Source organism: Gambusia affinis, linkage group LG06 (genome assembly GCF_019740435.1).
Source record: "Gambusia affinis linkage group LG06, SWU_Gaff_1.0, whole genome shotgun sequence".
NCBI lineage: Eukaryota > Metazoa > Chordata > Actinopteri > Cyprinodontiformes > Poeciliidae > Gambusia > Gambusia affinis.
The window spans coordinates 18,915,886-18,934,862 of record NC_057873.1 but is presented as its reverse complement, the minus strand read 5'-3'; the positions used below and the strand labels follow the sequence as shown (position 1 = coordinate 18,934,862).

At 37.3% G+C, this 18,977-nt stretch overlaps 1 protein-coding gene across 2 annotated transcripts in view; it reads left to right on the top strand.

Annotated features, from left to right (window-relative positions):
• The first annotated feature begins 2,515 nt into the window (after nucleotides 1-2,515).
• The window catches only part of zgc:172282 (leucine-rich repeat and fibronectin type III domain-containing protein 1-like protein), a 170,855-nt gene continuing 154,393 nt past the window's right edge, over nucleotides 2,516-18,977 (top strand). For both annotated transcript variants that reach the window (XM_044119456.1, XM_044119455.1), the window contains exon 1: nucleotides 2,516-3,512. The gene's annotated coding sequence lies outside the window, so the exon portion shown is untranslated. The remainder of the gene's footprint in view (nucleotides 3,513-18,977) is intronic.

The window sequence follows — 18,977 nt, the reverse complement described above, 5'->3', positions numbered from 1 at the left end:
TGTCTTTCCATGTTATATCCAGGGATCTTAAAATCTAGATTTGGTTTTAACCATGTTTCTTGTATACATATAATATCAGGGATTATTTCTAATTCATAAATATACTTTTTAAATTCTTGTCCATTGGCTATTAAGCTTCGAGCATTCCATTGAAGTATATATAAAACCATTAAAAAGAACACTTGGATCCTAGTCCTGTGTATTTCCTGTAGTTTCAGTGGCACTTAGAATGGTATGTATTTGATCTGCTTGTATTTCTTTCATATCTAAAAATCTTCCAGCTGCTGTTACTATTGCCTTTATTTTATCACTTTTCTTCTTCATTTGCACTGTTACATTAACAATATGGCATATAAATGCTCTGAAGTTTTCTTTTTCACCACCATCGTATCTTCATCCACTCTACATTTATGCAAGCATGCATTTTGGATATTTGGATTTGGAGCCAGTATTTGTCTCTGCCCGTTCTGCACTTGATTTATATTCCAAGCTGAGTTTCTTTGACCTGTTTCTCCCATTCCTCTATTACTGTCTTTCTTTACTCTTTTTAAGGCTTCAGCATATGAAATTCTTTCTGTAATTTTAACTCTTTGAGCTTCCCTAGCTTCCTTTTGTATTTGACATCCACCATAATCTGCACTATGTTCCTCCACAATTACAACATTTGATTTTGCATCTTTCTCACATTTTCCATATTCATGTGGACCTCCACATCTTGCACACCTGATTTTTCCTTTGCATTCCTTTGCAGTGTGTCCCATTCTTTGACACTTGAAACAGCGGAGGGTTTAGGATATACTCTCTAACTCTATAGTTCATGTAACCCAGCTGGATATTTCCAGGCATACTATTTTCAAACTGTAAAATTACTGCCATAGTATCTTTAAGTTCCCCGTCTCTTTTACTTTTAATCCTAGTGGCATCAGTTATTTTCCCTCCTTTGATTTCTGCTTTCACATCTTCCATTGTCATTTCCAGCGGAACTCCTGAAATCACTCCTCTTAGCCTCGCTAACAATCCTGGTATATGAGTTCTAACTCTTTCCCCCATTAGGTTTTTCATTTTCATGATCTTTTGTTGCTGTGATTCGCTGTTAGCATGTATCAGCACTCTTCTGTTGTTCATGATTCTAGCCATTTTTATTTTTCCTATTTCTGCCTCTATTGCTTTAGTCAGTTTTATGGGATGTATAGCTCCCCCCTCTTGCTTGAATTCTACCACGACTTTATATTCTGCTTCTAAATTAGCTTGACTCTGTTCATCTGAATTCGCCCTGTCATTTGTTTTTGTTCTTTTGCTAATGTCTGCTCTTGTCTCACTTTCTTCTGACCAACTTCTTGCTCTTTCTTGTCTTTTCTTAATTGTTCTTTTCATTCGTGATGATCTAGAAATCATCCACTCCATCTCATTCCCACTATTTCCTCCTGATGTAGAAGCCATGTAGCTACAGTCAATGTACAGTTTATGCTAACCGCCAAAATTCAAATCCTACCGCCTTGTTTGTTCCGTTCACTCTCCAACCTCCTTCGATCCTGGACCTTTTCCTCTTCCTCCTGTTGCTGCTCTGAAAGCAGGTAGTAGTCTATCGACTGTTTAGGCTGGATGGAGCTAGCGCAATTAGACCAAGCATACCTCATTTACCCAGAATGCATTGCTGTGTAAACAACATGGCAACATGCTATGACATAATTTCTTAAAATTTATTAAAAAAATAAATTTATTTCATATTACTGCTTTTTATACGTCTAAAATAAATATTTCTTAAGTAAAGTTTGTTTAATCATGGATCCCTTTAAAGAGAAGGCATCATTTAGTAAATATTAAATTAGCAAACTAAATATTTAGCTCAGAACTATATACCGGTATTTAGTTTGCAAGTTAAATATTTGGCTTGCTAACTAAATACTTTACTAGTTAGCTAAATATCTATATTTAGATCCACACTAAATATTTAGTTAGGAAACAATATTGAGCTCTAAACTAAAAGTTAAGTAGGTGAAATACTTAGCTTCAAACTAAATATGTCTAACATTTCTTGTTGAATGATGGTGAAAATATGAAATCCCACTCTTTTATCCATGACAGGCCAAATAACAATTTTTTTTACTGTTATCTTTTGACTGTGTAACTTTAAGCAGTACTCCACTATTCTTATCTTGGGCCACAATGTGATTTCTTATTTATTTTTTTTTAGTTAGGATACATTAACCAATGACTAAAATAGCAGTAACTTTAAATGGGCCCACCTTGAAGTCCCCACTCCGCGCTTATACCTCCAGCCGTGTGGACCGGAGAGTCTGCTGGCGGACCCTAATATGTATCACCCACTTCTGCCGGGCGAACGCCTCGGTGATCGCATCACCCACCGGCGTCATATCGCATCCATCTGTTATTAGCAGCTTGCAGCCTAATCCTGGAGCAGCAACTCGTCTACAGACAGGGCTGCACGCCGACACAGGGGAGGGAGGGAGAGGGAGAGACCTGAGAAGGAGCTGGTGGGCGTAGCGCCTCCCGGGACAAACCGCCGCACAGTGTGAAAGTAACTGCAGGAAGAGGGACGCGTCGTTGGAGCGGATTTTTTTTTTTTTAACGAAATAGGGGACGGAGGCTGATTTCTGTCTTGAGCGTGCAGCGCTTTTTAAAGCTTGCCCACGCTGTTGGTGTCCGGCATATTTCCTTGGAGGAAGCAATGCGGAGAGAGGAGAGAGGTCAAGACAAAGTCACTTCTGGCACTGAAAAGAGGTGAAAACCCGCTAATAACGGAGTGATCCTTTAATTTATTTTATTTAAAAAAGTGAACTCTTGCTTTGTATACATTTTTAATACAAGATAAACCGTTTAGGACGTAATATCTCCATCAACCGACTGGGATTGTCTTTCCTGAAGGCAAATGTGGATCCAATGCATGCAAAGATGAGTAAAATGTGCAGTAGTGACAACTGAATGGAGACGCGCGGAGCATCTTCCACAGAGAGCGGATCGAAAATCAGAGCGCACTGTGGTTTCTGAGTTCCGCCTCAGACACCGGATTCCAGCAGTATCAGCCCTCGGCAGTTGGGTGTTTTTCTTTTTTATTTTATTTTTATTTTTAGTTTTCGCTTCTGATTAATCGATCGTGTGGACAAAAAAAATAAAAATAAACCTACAAGAAATATCTCAATAAAGAGTGGCCGTGCGCCGGTTTGACTGGAGCGTCACATCCATCTTTTCTTTCATTCCTGTCCCAGCTGATTTGTGGACCGCTGTGGGTGAGAGCGGCTGCCACCGGGCGGTTTAGGGGTCTTTTTGGTGCATGCTCAGCGGGAACTAAACTGAAACGCCTTGTTTCCCCCTCACCATCCTTAAGGACCCCATTGCGCGGCGACAAACACGGAGAAAAGTGGATATGATGGCTTATTTGGCTTAAAGACGCGTGTGAGATCAGGAGGAGGATTATTTAAGAGGCTCTTTTCTGAGGAGGGGTATTCACCTGGCTTATCAAGCAAAGAGAGATTACACCAGGAGACGCACAGGTAGGCTCTAATTTCATTTTCTATACAGTTGGTTTCTCTCATCACCCTTTTGGTTTAAATCGTTTTATTGCATGGAAGAAATTTGTCATAAATGTATTTTTCTTCTAATGTTGGAAGTTAAGTCCATGGAAGAGCAGGCAGATGAAGAAGATAATGGCGCTGGTGTTTTCTCTCCCACACGACTCGGGGAGAAATTGATATCCTCTCGTTTGATTAAAAGGAGAGGAAAGGAGAGGGGCGTCTTGGTGGTTAAAGGGGGTCTGAATCGGCCGAAATAAGAATTACGGACAGAGGAGTCAGAGTTTTGTCAGGGGTGGGTGGCAGATGGCTGGGCGAGAAAGGTTGAACTGAGCACAAGGGGAGGGGGCGTCGGGGGTAGTAAGACTGGAGAGGCTAAAAGGGAGTTGTTAGGATGGGTGGGGAGAATGCTCAGATGGAATACAGAGAGGGTGTAGGAAGAGGACTTGAGCTAGATGATGGTGGCTGGGGGGTGTAATAGCAGCAGAGAGGGTGGTCTACCTAAAAGGTAAGTGGAGAAAATATGGGAGGACAAGAGAAGGTAATGGAATAAAATAGATTGGGAGGGCAGAGTTGAACAGTTGGAAAGGGAGGTTGGTGGGGAAAGGGACAATGATGAATGAAAAATCATACAGAAAAGAGCTGTTACAGTGTTGTGAAATAATCCCTGAGCATAAGTTCTGAAAGCATGTATAAAATAAAGTCTGTACTATAGTTATACAGTATTTGGGACAATCCAGTGCATGTTCACTGTCTGTTTGCTTCACAATGGAGACATGAACACATAGAGAGACCAGAAACACTATTCAGGTAACAGTTTAGGTTGCTGTGTCAGCTCATCAGCTCCTCTTTATCTGGTGCATTTTCCTCATTGCTCACTGCCACATTTGCATTTTGATTGGGTTTTGCATTGGCTTGTAGCCCCATTTAAAACACATATACAAATATGGCTACTAGTTTCCTAATTTCTGTCCCAGGATCGGCAGACCTGTGACTCAGCTGTGCTTCTGTAGTGCTGCTGAACATAAATTTGAAAGAATCATTAGCTCATCTATAGAGGGATTTGCATCGAACCCTTTAACTTTTTTCACATTTTGTCAAATCAAGGCAAATCAATTAGCACATAATTGTGAAGTGAAAGAAACAAAGATACCTGGTTTTCAAAAATTGATGTCCTCTCATTTCTAAAAAGAAATCTAAAATGTCTGGAAGGTATTTGTATTCAGCTGGTTTATCTCTGACTCCATAAAATAAAATTCAACCGACAGCCTTCAAAAGCCAGCTAACTGATTAATATAGTCCACCTGCGTATGATTGAGTATAAATACAGCAAAAGTCTCAGAGGTTTAGTAGAGAACATTAATAAACAAAGTGTATCACAAAGGAGTACAATACACTGATCATGTATATTGTGAAGAAACTTAAAGCAAATCCCAGGTATCCCAAAGCTTTTCTGTCAGAATACTTTTCAATCAACCATTTGAAAATGGAAAGGTTATGGCATAACTGTCAATTTCCATTTCATGATCATCAAGATAAACTGACAGATGGGCAAGGGCAGCAACAATCAGTGGAGCACCCTGTGGTTACTCTGAAGGAGTTGTAGACATACACAGCTTTAATACCGTCTACACAACTACATGGAATGTTTTAGATAAAATTCTTGCTTGGAATATCCTAGTCAAAGTCCAGACAAGAAAAAATGTGCAACAACATCAGTCTGTCAGTTTGCAGAACCAATAGGTAGTCTCCCCAAATATCATCCTATAATTACAGCAAAGTTAGGCTTTGCTTTGCCACTCAATTCTCATCTCATTTCAATGTCGGATTTCTCAAACTTAGTTTGATTTCTCCAGCTGAATTTCAATCAGGCTTTTGACATTGACTGTCTGGCTGTTTTTGACTTGTAGTCTGCAAATATAGGTTTGTAGTTTTCAATGGAAGCAGATGACGTGAACGAAGCCATGGCATGCTTCCTAGCCAAACCTTTAAATATTGAGCAATTACAATATTGTAAGAGGAGCATACAAGACATTTTGTTGCCGGCAAAGATGTTGCGTTCCTACGCCACATAATTGTTTACCACTCTGGCAATTTCCAGTGAACTTAATTGAGCTGAAACATTACATACATCATAGCGACTGGGTAAATTGTAAAACCTCAACAGAGTCCATGCCGTCAGTAAGCGATTGTTTCTCAATAGTGGAGGTTCTCTAAACCCCGTGTGCAAAGCAAAGCATAAAAAAATGGGGCTGAATTTTACCAGGTTACAGCAAAAGATGCTTCAACAAAGTATGGACTCAGGAGAGCTGAATACAAATGCATGCCACACGTTCAGACTTTTATATGAAGAAAAACATTTTCAAGGCCATGTTTCACTTTTTTTTAAAAAAAACATGGTATTCATAAATTTTTGTTTGCATACCTAATGAAATCCTTGCTAATGTAAACTAAATCTGATGGCTCAAGCAAGTTTACAGTCCCTCGAGAAATTGGCAATGTGCTAAGATATAAAAAAAAAAGACATGCTTATCATGCTTTTGTATAATTAGGAAGCAAGTTAGCACAATTCTTGTTTACTGTTATTTTTAATGACCTTGATTCATTAAATTATCTGTGAACCTGACACATGTGCTATAGTCAGCACACAACATACTCGTTTTCTGGTGATTTTTCTTTCTTATTTTGGTAAATGCACTATTATTGCATTTCCATGTCCCCCTCAGAAATAGCAATACATACAGTTCATGAACAGAATACTTTTCCACTGCCATGGAAACAAGAAGACACACTCGCAGTTAGGTGATAAAATAGCTACAGTGTATCATATCTGTCTTTTTTAATTTCTTTTGCATTAGCGGCTAAATATTTATGTTAAGCTGAAGCCAGATATTCTGCATAGGACTTGATACAAAGACTTTAGTAACCACTAGTAAACTTTTTATTTAATGTTATTTTAAGACAAAAGTTATTTCTCAAAAATATCTTTATCTCTGTAGGATGTAATGAAAGCAAACCTTTTAAATGATCAATACCTCAAAATAGGATACTAAGAAAAGAAAAGTTAAGCAAAAAGCAAAGTTACTTTGTGCTTTACTTATACATTTCTCTATGTATGAGAGCATTTTCTTTAGGTACTGTAGCTTCCTGGCACACACTAAAACATGCCTGATGGGTGAATTCATTTCTCTCAATTGCCTTTATGTAGGAGTTTGTGCATGTAGTTTTTCTGAGTTTCCCGTTCAGTAACTGCTGGAGATAGCCGCCCTGTAACAATCCTCTATCTTCCCAGTTTCCTGTAAGAATAGGGGTAAAGACTTTCAATTCCAGACCTCGAGGGCATTTAGATGTGTGCCTGGTCCAACACACCTTAATCAAATGGCGTAATTACCTCCTCATTATGCAATGAAGTTATCAGGTGTCCTGCTAATGACCTCATTGTTTGACTCAGGTGTGCTGAATCAGAGATGCATCTAAAAGTTACAAGACACTGGCCTTTGAGGTCTGGATTTGAAAACCCCTTGCATAGACAATAGATGAATGAATAGATGGATGGATTTTATTTACCTAATTGTTTCTGTGCTTACTAAAGTACAGTAGCTTGTAGGGGAGAAGTGTGATGTCAAATCTCAGCACTAAAACTACATTATAGGTGCTTTCAAGAAATTATGCAGTATTTAAGAAATACTCTCGCTTACTGAGGTGATCAATATCTATCTGGTTACTTTATGGTAAATATAATATTCCACTTGCAGCTGGCAAAGTGGCGTTGGAGTGAAGAATACTGTCTGTTCAGTAACATTATGTGCCATTTACTTTTTTATTAATTACTGCCATTTTTTTTTCTTTTTACAATTTTTGCAAAAATGATATTCAGTGTTTGAGGAGTGCTGCTTCTTGTTGTGTAGAAACATTGAGCACCATTCCCAGCTTAGATTAGAAATTGTACAATACCTTTTGTCAGTCTACATACACACACACACATATATATATATATATATATATATATATATATATATATATATATATATATATATATATATATATATATATATATATATATAAAGCATGATACTTAAGTACACAAAATGAGTGTGTTTATACAGTCTACCAAGTTATTTCCCTCTTTATAATAATTGTGTTCTTGCACACATTGAATAAACCTGATGGCTAACTAGAAAGAAACTCCAGGACTGTTTGTCCAATTTTGGAAATATGAAAGCAATGTGTTATTACCTTAAGGCTTAAAGTGTAGAAGTGGTAGTTTTTATCTGTTGAGGTGATGCTGTGCATGTGAATCAGAAAGGATTTTTTTTATAAGGTTGTCTGACAAACATCTAATCAGAAGGAGGCATAAAGACACATTTTCCCAATCTGACACCATATTCAAGTAATAGTGATACAACTTTGAAGAAGTGCTATGATAAGTATTTCTAACTTCATAGTTTCCATGCATTTGGCCTAAAACAAGTTCATGTCACAGGTGTTATTTACACGTCCTGTTTAGGATTCACCTGATTAGCTTAGAGCGGGTAGGCATGAGAGTCCTGCAACTTTTCAATGTGTCCCTTGGCCTATACATTAAATGGTGGAACTGTGTCACTATCATGCAGTCAAGCTCAGCTAACAGCCTAATGTTGGAGCCAGGTGTGCCGAAGCAGAGAGACATCTAAAAATTGCAGGATACCGGCTCTTGCTGTCTGCAGTTTCAGATCCCTTTCCTAAAGCAATGTTTCCCAAAACTGGACGTGGGACCACATTGGGCATCTTAAAACACCACTGGTGGGATCTTGAGATGTTGTTCAACAAAAATTTACATTCTAGCTGATAACATCTACACCCCTGATAAAATCTTAAAACTGAGGAAGAAATTATAAACACTCAAATTTTATGTGGGTGGATCATGGTAGGTTGTGAAGAAATCTTCAACATTTTAAAAAAAGAAACTGAATCAAGACGAAGCTGAAACTAAACTGTAACTCAAACTGGCTGTTTGAGTTACAGTTCAAAGGTTTAGGATCACATTTAGCCTTAAAAATCAATTTGTTCATAATTCTAACTGTCATGCCATTTTCTGTCTGCTCCAACAGAGCATTATTTTGTTGCTATTATTTTGTAGGTCAGAACCTGAAAGTTAAAGTTTTGTTTTCTTCTTCTCACAAAGAAGAAAACAACTTGATGCAAAAGTAATACTTCAAAATGTACATTTAGAATACTATTTGAAGTAAGTATTAGAGGTTTTTGATATGATAAATACGGATTTTTAAATTCCCCATCGATTATGGATGCTTAAATGTTTGGTTTTGAGAATTGAGAAAATCAACTGATCATACATTTAAATGAGTTATTAGATTAATTAAAACATTTTTTTTTTATATATATGTTGCATCATTAAGTAATTTAAGAACTTATTCTATTGACAAGCTGTGTGATTGTTGCTGTTCGGCTTGTTAGAGCTGACATTTTTTGTGATATGTTTACAAGATTTTTTGTAATTATATTTTGATAAATGAAGACATCCTTGAGGCTACAGCTAGTGATTAACCTGCGAGGATGTGAAAGCATGAGCCAGCAGGAAGCTGCTGCAGGTGCTCTATTCTTTCCTGCCAATTCCTGAACTGTGAGTACACTTTGTATGGAAATCAGGTAAAACTTTGTTTTGCACTTGCAAAACTTACCTTTGGCTTCAAGATGTGTAAAGTCAGTCATGTGACTGTACAGCTGAGTCCTTCAGCGTTAACAGGCCTGTAACACAACTGTGTTTTATCTGTCAGTGAGATTACGGAAGAAGAAAAAACTGCTCGTTGTATTTGATTAAACTTAGAGGAGATTTGTAACATGGGCGAAATAAGAATCCATTATATTTAATTGGATCCAGATCACTCTCTATAAAACTGAAAACTGGGGCACTGGCCTTAGTGGAGGATGTAATCTCTAAGTGCCCTTCTAGTTTTATTTTATCCCATTAATGTCTGCTGGGAGCCCACAAGAACCCTTGGCCACCCTTCCAGCTGCCTTGATTGATGGTGAAGTGCATGCTCTGTTGGCCCAGTTCTGAGTTCGTATATGTAGCTGAACAACTTTGATGTAGATAAGTGAGGAACCTCATTTTAGTGCAGCTCCTTTTGTATAGGAGTTCAAACTTGACATGTCAGTTTTTATAAAAGAGGGATCACTAGTTCTAATGGTGACAGTATTAAAAAAAGAACGCCAGCTGCTGATCATAGCTTCTTTATTGTGGATTTGATCTCTCATTTGCATTTAAGAATAGACTGGATTGGCTGGCTCAAATACATAATCCAGCAAAATGGAGCCTCGTGCACAGACGGGATGGAGTTTATATGGGTTTAGGCCGTCGTTTGACCTTGATTTCCAGTTTAAAACGGGCTGCAGAGGTGATGTTTTACTATCCCTCTGGCTAATTGAGGGTTTAGTATGAAGATGTCTGAAAATCTATGCAAGGGATAAGAGCAACCAGTCACGCAAACTGTCAAACCTTGTAATTTCTGAGGAGTTCAGTTATATTTACACTTTTCTTCTAAGTTTTTTTTTTTTTTTTTTTTTTGTCCTGTAAAACATAGAGCAGCTTAGTTTGGAGATTGTTGGGTAGATATCGCATGACATTTAAGACTCAAAGCCTTTCAGCTTTCCTGCTGGTGCAACATTTGACAATGTGAAGTACTTAATTGTGAGTCCAATGTATTGATTCACTCTGTATTAAACATGGAGTAGGAGGGATTTGCTTGAGTGATGGGAGTGTGTTACATGTTAGAAAGGAAAAAAAAGAAGTCTAACTTTCTGAAGCAGCTTATAATTTTGTAAATAAAATAACCTATGGAGTCAAATATATTTTGATTGGCCAAAATGTGAATTTTTAACCCTCAATTAGAAGCAACAAGTTTTTTATCGTGTGTGTGGTCGACGCCATGTGGGACTTATTTTTGTGTGTTTTTGGAAACTGACCTTCTGTCGGGACAAACCCCCCCTGCTTCCCTGCTGTCCGACTGTGACATTTGCCGTGCTTCTCCTGAGCTCTAAGACCATGGCAGGGTTAAGAAAAGAAGATAGCTGTGTTTATTTTTTTTTTTTTTTGAGAAAATTAATTTAGCAAAAAGTAATATTGAATATGCTTTAGTGCTATTTCTAGATTAATTCAGATGTTTGTGGCTGTTAGTCCTAATGTTTTACTTAAGAAACCTTTGTACCACAGATCTTCAGAAAATAAACTTATACTTGTAATTAATTTCACATTGCAAGGATCTATTTAGGAAAACTTGTTTTATTTATTTAAAATATTCTTTCATGTTTCAGATATTTTTGGCTGGTGAAACAAATTAAGATTTTTTTTTTAAGAAACTAATGCTGACCTTTAAAAAAATATTTTGAAATTGTTCATTCTAAATAAACTTCCTTAACCCCCATAAATATAAGGGTATATTATGAACTTATAAACAAAATAAATCAATAAAATTGTGGAAAAAAGAAAATCTGTAGCACATGCCTCATTCATGTCATCTTAATTTCTAAGTCAGAGCGATCACATTCATTGTGTTTCAAGTTGAATAGCCAAAATGTTTTGGCATCATTAGTCAGTCTACTTTTGTCTTTTAGTTTATCAGAAGTGCTCATTAACTCAGCTATAGGTAATTGGTGTATAATATATTGTTATACTGCATGTGGAGCTATCTACTAGTTCTTTGTTTTGCGGAGCTCATTTTGTTGAGCTTTGACATTTTGGTTGTGATTTGATAATTCAGCACCTTCTGTCCAATTAAGCTCCTCAAAAGTTGTGTAAAACAGATATATACATAATGTTTTTGTTGATACAATTCATGATTGGGTGGCTGTATCTCTAGCTACTTGTAAGACTTTTTTTTCTAGAGTTATAATAATGTATGCAATCAAAATGCAAGACCAGTAAATTAACTGAACTTTTGACTTTTTCATGCTATAATTACTTGCATAATCAAGTAATTATAAAACAGCTATATTTAAATTTTAATATAGTACACCTCTAAAATTTCAGAAAAAGAAAAACTTAATTGTAGGAGATTATGTTTTTGTGGGTGCCTAGTTTCCATTTATTATATAAATGTGAAGATAGTTTTATACGTTCCTGCATTAAAACCTTTAAAATGATTCATTTATTCTCTACAGTCTATTGTGTAAGTGTTTAAGTGTGTAGCGGAATCTGTTTACTTCTTTCTTTATGCATTTTTAATTTAGCTTTAAAGGGGACTATTATAAACACCTAGGGGTTTTATCTCAGAAAGATGTGCTGCGTGTTTATACTGTTGCTTACTTTTTCTGTGCTTCTATATTTTCACTGTGTAAAGTTGAAATCAAGGCTTCTTTTCTCATACAATATTCTCATACGTAGTATAATTGTTTATATGCATTTCTGTCTTACCTTAACCTTAATTTCAAGCTATTTCAATTGCTATGTGTAGTGCGCTACACAAATAGAATCGTTTTGCCTGCAGTCAGAAGCATGAAAAAGTATATATCAGTGTAGCAGGCACAGGTTCAGCATGGCTCAGTCTTTTGTTTGTGGTTTTTAAAGAGGCATAGACAAACGATCTAAAAGCATTCTGAGCCAACTTTTATACAATATAGTAATCTGTTTTAGGCATAATGTAAAATTCTTACCATTCGGCCAATATTAAATTGAATAATGATACTAAAGAGAAGTTTAAATTCTTGAGGAGTGAAAAGTCTAATTGATTGGTGTGGCTGTGTGAGACAGAGTGAAGGAGAATGTGAACCCACACAGAGAAGCTCAATTTTTCTTTTTTAGAGAAAAGAGAGATTTGTATTTCATTACTATTGGAAGGTAAGCTAGAAATTTATAATTTCAAAAATAAAAATTTCTGTGGTGGATATACAATAAATTGAATTATTATGCAGTTCCTTGTAAAAGTATTTATATTACTTTAAACTTTTTCACCTGTTCTCATATGCATTTGTATCCAGCCCAATTTCTCTTAATAAAAAATACAAACAAATTCCCTTAAAAGTCAGAAGTTTGTTAGAGGAGTTTAATGAGCAAATGGAATAAGGAAGACTGAAAAACCAGCAAGTTGTAACTAAAGTTGGTGAGAAGTTTCATGTAATCCTGTTCATTTAGGATTACCTGAAATCCTGTTCATTGCATAACTGGAAACCTTCTAACACCTGCATAGGCAAAGTGAGCAGTAATCAGAGACACATTCACGAGATCCATGGTAACTCTGAAGGAACTGCAAAGTTCCATAACTCAGGTTAATGAACCTGTTGATAGAAACACCATTATAGATATGGAGAAAAATGTCATGTTTGCCAGAAGTCTTATACAGCAGTGGTCCTCAACCACCGAGGCGCGGACCGGCACCGGTCCGTCGACCAATTGCTACCGGGCCGCGCAAGAAATAAATAAATATGTCCGTTCTATGTATTGAGTCTGGAGGAGCTTTTATTTTGAAAATACGAAACCGGAAGCTGTCTGTTACGCCTTGTGCGCCAACATGCAGCAGAATGAGTAATAAACAACGGGAACGGTCTCAATCCTTATGGCGCCCCCCGGTCCGCAGAAGATTTACGAAGGGTTGACCGGTCCGCTCCACTAAAAAGGTTGGGGACCACTGTTGTAAAGCACACAAACATCCAGCATGTGGAAACATTTGCTCTGGTTAGATGAGAGAAAAATTAAACTTTTTGCCCCACCTGCAAAATATAATGGGTGGTATGACCTGTTGAAAAGTGTTGGTAATTGCTCTTGCCAGATGCTTCCCGTCTAATCAGACTAAACTGCAGTTATTTTGCAAATGAAAATTGGCTTTAGTCCAAGTCTCTGGATGTGCAAAGCTGCTAGGAACACACCCCAAAAGACTTTGAGCCAAAATTACTGCATTAGATGGTTATACAAAATGGACCTAGGCCAACTAAATACATATGCAAATCACAGTTTTCAGATTTTTATTCATAGAAGTAAATTGAAATTTACTGAGGTGGAAGTTTATTTCCACCTCAGAACTGTGGACAACATGTATTAGTTTAAACACTTAACCTTTCAATAATAATAATAATAATAATAATAAAAACATTGCAATTTGAGGTTATACTTAACAAATTGTAAGAAAAAAAACTACCAGGAGGACTTTTGGCAAATTAGAATTGTAAAGTAGTATGGTCAAAGAGCCACCATCAGTTCCAGCTTCCTCTAATGGATTTTATTACAATTTTTGGATCTGACATACATCCTGAGCATCTGAGAACTCACTGTTCTTGCCCAAAGTCACTCCTCGAGGAGCATGAGGAGCATGTTTTAGTTCTCTCCCTGGTGGTAGTAACAACCTTCTCAGCATGTCAGTGTTCTTCTTATGAGCCATCATAAGAACAATCATTGGATTCAGGTGCATTAAACCAGGAAGCAGGAACAACTTTAGAATGAGTAAATGAAAAGAAGTAAGAATTAGGGACAAGTGGTAAACACACTGAACCACTTTGTCACAAGAATTACAGCTAAAATATGAGAATTGAGAAACCCTGGTTTAGGTGAATGAGACAAATATATGTTTAAAGATACAGTTGTGATGAGAAATATGGCAACAGAGATCAAAAAGGGCAGTTCTTTTTGGAGAAAATCAGTGGAAATGATGCAGGAAAAGAGAAAAATGTAGCCATTTTGTAATTAAACAGTTTGCTCAGTTTTTGGTTTAAATGTCAAAAGAATGTATTTGCGATGGTTTCAACAGAAGCGTGATATCTTCTTCAGTATGGCATTTTAACATCAGCCCAGTTTGTACATGTGAGCAGATGCTGGTTCAGTGGTGCAGTGCCTCAGCACCGAGGGAGAGCGTGTAAGAGATGCTGCTGAAAAAGAGTGAGAGGTGAAGAGAAGGGGGGCTGGAGGGAAGCTGGGAGAAAGACAGCGAGTGGTGTGCTGAATGCCAAGCACCCCGGTATTAGAAGGGTGCTGTGTTGAGCAGACAGGAAGACGTATCAGTTGCTTTGCCAAAACCACACCATCATGTTGCGTCTGGAACTTGTGTACTAAAATTTTCTCAACTAGTTACATCATCCACTTATATCATTTTGATTTCACAATCTGTGACATATTTTCCACATGTATTATGGCTTCATGAGTCAAATAAAGCAGATAACCTTCCCACCCTCTTGTTGTGCTTTGCATAAAAATCTCTGCATAGTACATAGTCCATAGTTCATAGGCCAAATCATGAAGACCGCTAGACTGAGATGTTGTACTATGGTAATTAAGAATGGCATTTGCACATTTGGCAGTGTGGACACTGAAAGTATTTGACATACACAAATGACATCAATGCAGTGTTTTGATAATGACAAATGCAGCCTTAAGTTGCAGCAGATGGATGGTGTGTAGATGTACATCTGTACTGAGAAGACTGGTTTTGGGGACACCTCTGTTTTACCCAATATTTAGTTGAGAAAATATTTCTATCCAGACCATCTGAAGATGTCTTTTTACCAACAGATGTTGGATTAAGGTTAGTGCTAGCAGATCACGTACGTCAGACCTCTGTTGCTGTCCAACCAAGGGTTTCTGCTACTCCAAGATTCTCGATTTGTCTGTAGAGACAATTTTCAAATGTCAGTTGTTTAAGGTTCTGTGGCTGATTTAGTGTATACCAAAACAGACGGATGGTGTCAGATGAAGGATGCCTCTTCTTGCAGCCTCTTTAAATAAACATGTGGGAATACAGTAACTTATGCTTCAGGGCTGCCAAGTCCCATACATGGAGTGTGTGATACTCACACATTTGACACTTTCCTCCAACTCCCACACCAGCCATCCATTTCCTCATGCAGTGAAAACAGATTCATAACTGATAACTTTGCAGCACAATGAAGGACACTCACAGGAAACAGAGAAGGCATCACTGCACTGCTGGGTTTTCTTTATTCCCATTGCTGTTAGACTCTTCCTGTTACAGAACACTCTGAGTTGAGCTTTACACTGTGATTACTTACAGGATTAAATCCTTATGAGGAATATTACAGAGACCTAACAACATGGTAAATATTGCTCCAATCTGTGCCATTACACAGATGCAAAACATCCTTGACATTAATCTTTATCATCTTTTCTTTTAGTAAGGTATTAGATCTTTTATGCTATGTTGATGCTATAGTGATCTTTTCATCTGCATTACAAAGCTGTCTTAAAGGCATTTCTCAGGTTTGTGATGTGAGATTCTGTTAGTTAAATACAAATAGAGGGATCTCAGTTAGGAAAATTTATAAGAAGCAATTGAACATGCTACTGTTAAGAAGAGTGAGGATCTATTTTAGAGTGAATTTTAAAATAAACACAGTTCAAACAATAAAAGCTTTACAGTCACACTAAACATCATAGACTAGAGAAAAGTTTTTTTTTTAAAAAAAAGGGGCAACCATGGTAGTAGTTTGTCCTGAAACCTGTGGGTTGCTGATTTGAATGACTGCTCCATCTGTTTCTGCCGTTGTGTCTTTGTGCAATGTGCTTTACCCGCCTTTGCCTGCTGGTGGTGGTCAGAGGGTGGCAGCCTTGCTTCTGTCAGACTTCCCCAGGGCAGTTGTGGCTACCATGTAACTTATGTTTACCAGTGTGTGGATGTGTGCATTTAATGGGTGAATGAGTGAATGTTGTGTGAAATACTTTGGAGTCCTCTGGACGTGATAAAGAGCTGTACAAGTACAGACCATTTATCATTTGCCATTTGAAAAATAGTCTACAGCAGGGGTGCCCAAGTCTAGTTCTCAAGAGCTGCCATCCTGCCAAATTTAGATGGATCTCTACTTCTACACTTGCAAGTCGCACAGCTTAAATCCCTCACCAGGATGAATTTAGCTCTGCAGAGACTTATTAATGAGCAATTTGATTCAGGTGTGCCAGAAAAAGGATGCATCTAAAAATTGGTGGATGGTAGCCCTGGAGGACCGGACTTGGGCGCCCCTGGACCACAGTCTGCTACAACAAAGTTTGAGATGAAGCATAAATAGCAAAATGTACGGTGTTAAACATGAGCTTCCTTTAGGTTTTTTTTTTTAGGTTTGTGATATGCTCATTTTAGTTTTGAATAACTGTCAACTTTCAACAATAACTTTGGTCAGGGTCTGTAATGTGTTGTGAATTGTAAATTTTTCTTGAATTTCTGTTTTTCTTTGTTTTAAACAAAATATACAAGTACAGTAAAGGGACAATCTCTGCCTTTACTGTTTTATTTTTCCTGTTGATTCCCATTTAACATAATTCTTTTGAATACACTACACTACCAGTTTTGCCATTTGTGTTCATGAATGTTTATTATGCATCTTAACTACAGAAGTTAATCATGGCATTTCTTAAACACTCAACAGAAATATGTTGTTACACAATGGTAATCTTCAAGAGACGATTTTTGCATCCAAGCAATTTGGGTGGAGCACAACATAAATAGCGACAACTTTATAAGTCAAGGGAATGCATTCAATACATTTCAATTCACATGAAATTATGTCTCAAGAGACTGTCAAAAAAATCATTTCGCTTCAGTCAAACATAAATTCCATACATTGATATATGTTTGTATGCACATAAATCGACTAAATGTAGCGACAAAGTTTCTAAGTTAGCAAAAGTGCTTCCTTGGTCCTGACCACAGCCCTGCTTACCCACTCTGCTCATCCACACACGTGGCTCCTCTGTGTCTTTTGGCTCCGCCTACTTTGCTGGAATCATTTTTCAGACTGGTCAGGAGTAAGGTTATGCTTTCACAGGGGGGCTTGTTACACTTTAAATACCATGATGAATTTATGTAAAGTGCCAACAACATTCCAGCAGCTCTTGTTTGTAACCAGATACAAAGTGTGAGAACAACTGCATTCATTTTTTACTGTTAATCAATCTTTTTTGCCTGGGTCCATGTATTTGTCTTTAACTGTATTCACCCCACCCAACGCTCCTCTCAGTAATTGTCTGGGTCTGTGGTAATGGAGCAGACCTGACAAGCAAACTCAGATAGCGACTGGTGGCAGATAGAAGAGGAGTGTGAGCTCTCTCCTCTATATCTCCCCATCTATTACTTGTGTCTGACGGAGGCAGGAGCGCATGATGGATGGATCCCTCGCTTTAACTCTGTCTGCTTCTCACTCCATTTACTCTGATCACTCTGACTGACTCATTTTTCACCACTTGGTTTCTCTTCACGTTCACATTACTCAGTTCTTTCATTTTTCTGTAATTTGTCTCTCTTTGGCCATATTTCATTTACTTTCCATCTGTTTTCTTCACTCTGTGATCCATTCTCTTAACTTACATGGCAGAGTGTGTTGCTGGATTTGTTTGTGTATATGCTAGGATTTAAATGACGGTCTTATCGCGTACAAAAATAGAGATTCAGATTTCTAGAGTGCAGTCATCTATCACTCTGTATTTTTAACATTTATTTATTTGAATTCCTTCACAAGCCTACATGTTTCTTGTCTGTGTATACATTTAAAAGTCTACGCTTGCTACTGGAGGCATAGAGGCCTGTAAGTAAATTGAATCAAAGAGTGTATTGGACACAGATAGTAAAGGCATTGCCATGTTTTACACAGGAAGTCGTGAAGACAGCCACCAATAAAAAATATCTAATGTCCTGACAAACATAATTATTGTCTGTCAAGTTTTTAGTCAATTTCTTGATTCTGTATGCTTTACAAAATGAAGGAACACAAAATTGTATGTGTTTTGTAAGTGTAGCAACATGGGCTGCCATTGGTTGAAAAAGTAGTAAACAGCATTTTTCTGGAAAAGGGAGACCATATCGAATGTTTTTGTCCGCCACAAATAACATACTCACCACTCAAAAGTAGTTTTTCCCTTCAGTAAAAACCCCAAAACATAACTTACTGTAAATGCAACAAAATTCTATAATACACAAACAAATACAACAAAAAGAAATACATATGACTTTAAGGTGACCTTTCTATTTTGTGTTTTACTATATAACAAAAAGTAAGCCATTGGAAATCGAGCTAGATTTTCACCTGCTGACCAGAAGCTGTACTAGACCTTTTAAATGCATGATATAAGATCCCAGGCCACGGTTGCTGACCTAGCCACCTTCATCAGAAAATATGCAAAAATTCACTCAGAATATCAACAACAGGATGGAACCTTAAGAAATACCTTCTTTTCTCAGATGGATCCAGACATAAAGGATAGCCTGAAGAAAGAAAACAATCATCACATAGAAAGCCATGGATTTATGTCGTGGAATTTGCTAATGTTTTTTAATTTGCTTTTGGAGGGAACAGCTGATGAAAGAAATGGATTAACCTCTCAGTTTGAAGGTTGATCACAACTAATTACACACTAGATTTAATTATTCTCTCATGATGGGTAAGCTTATGTATCACATTCATGTTCATAGAGAAAGTTCAGATTTTACAAGTGTGAACTACAGTTTCTATGAGACAGAACGT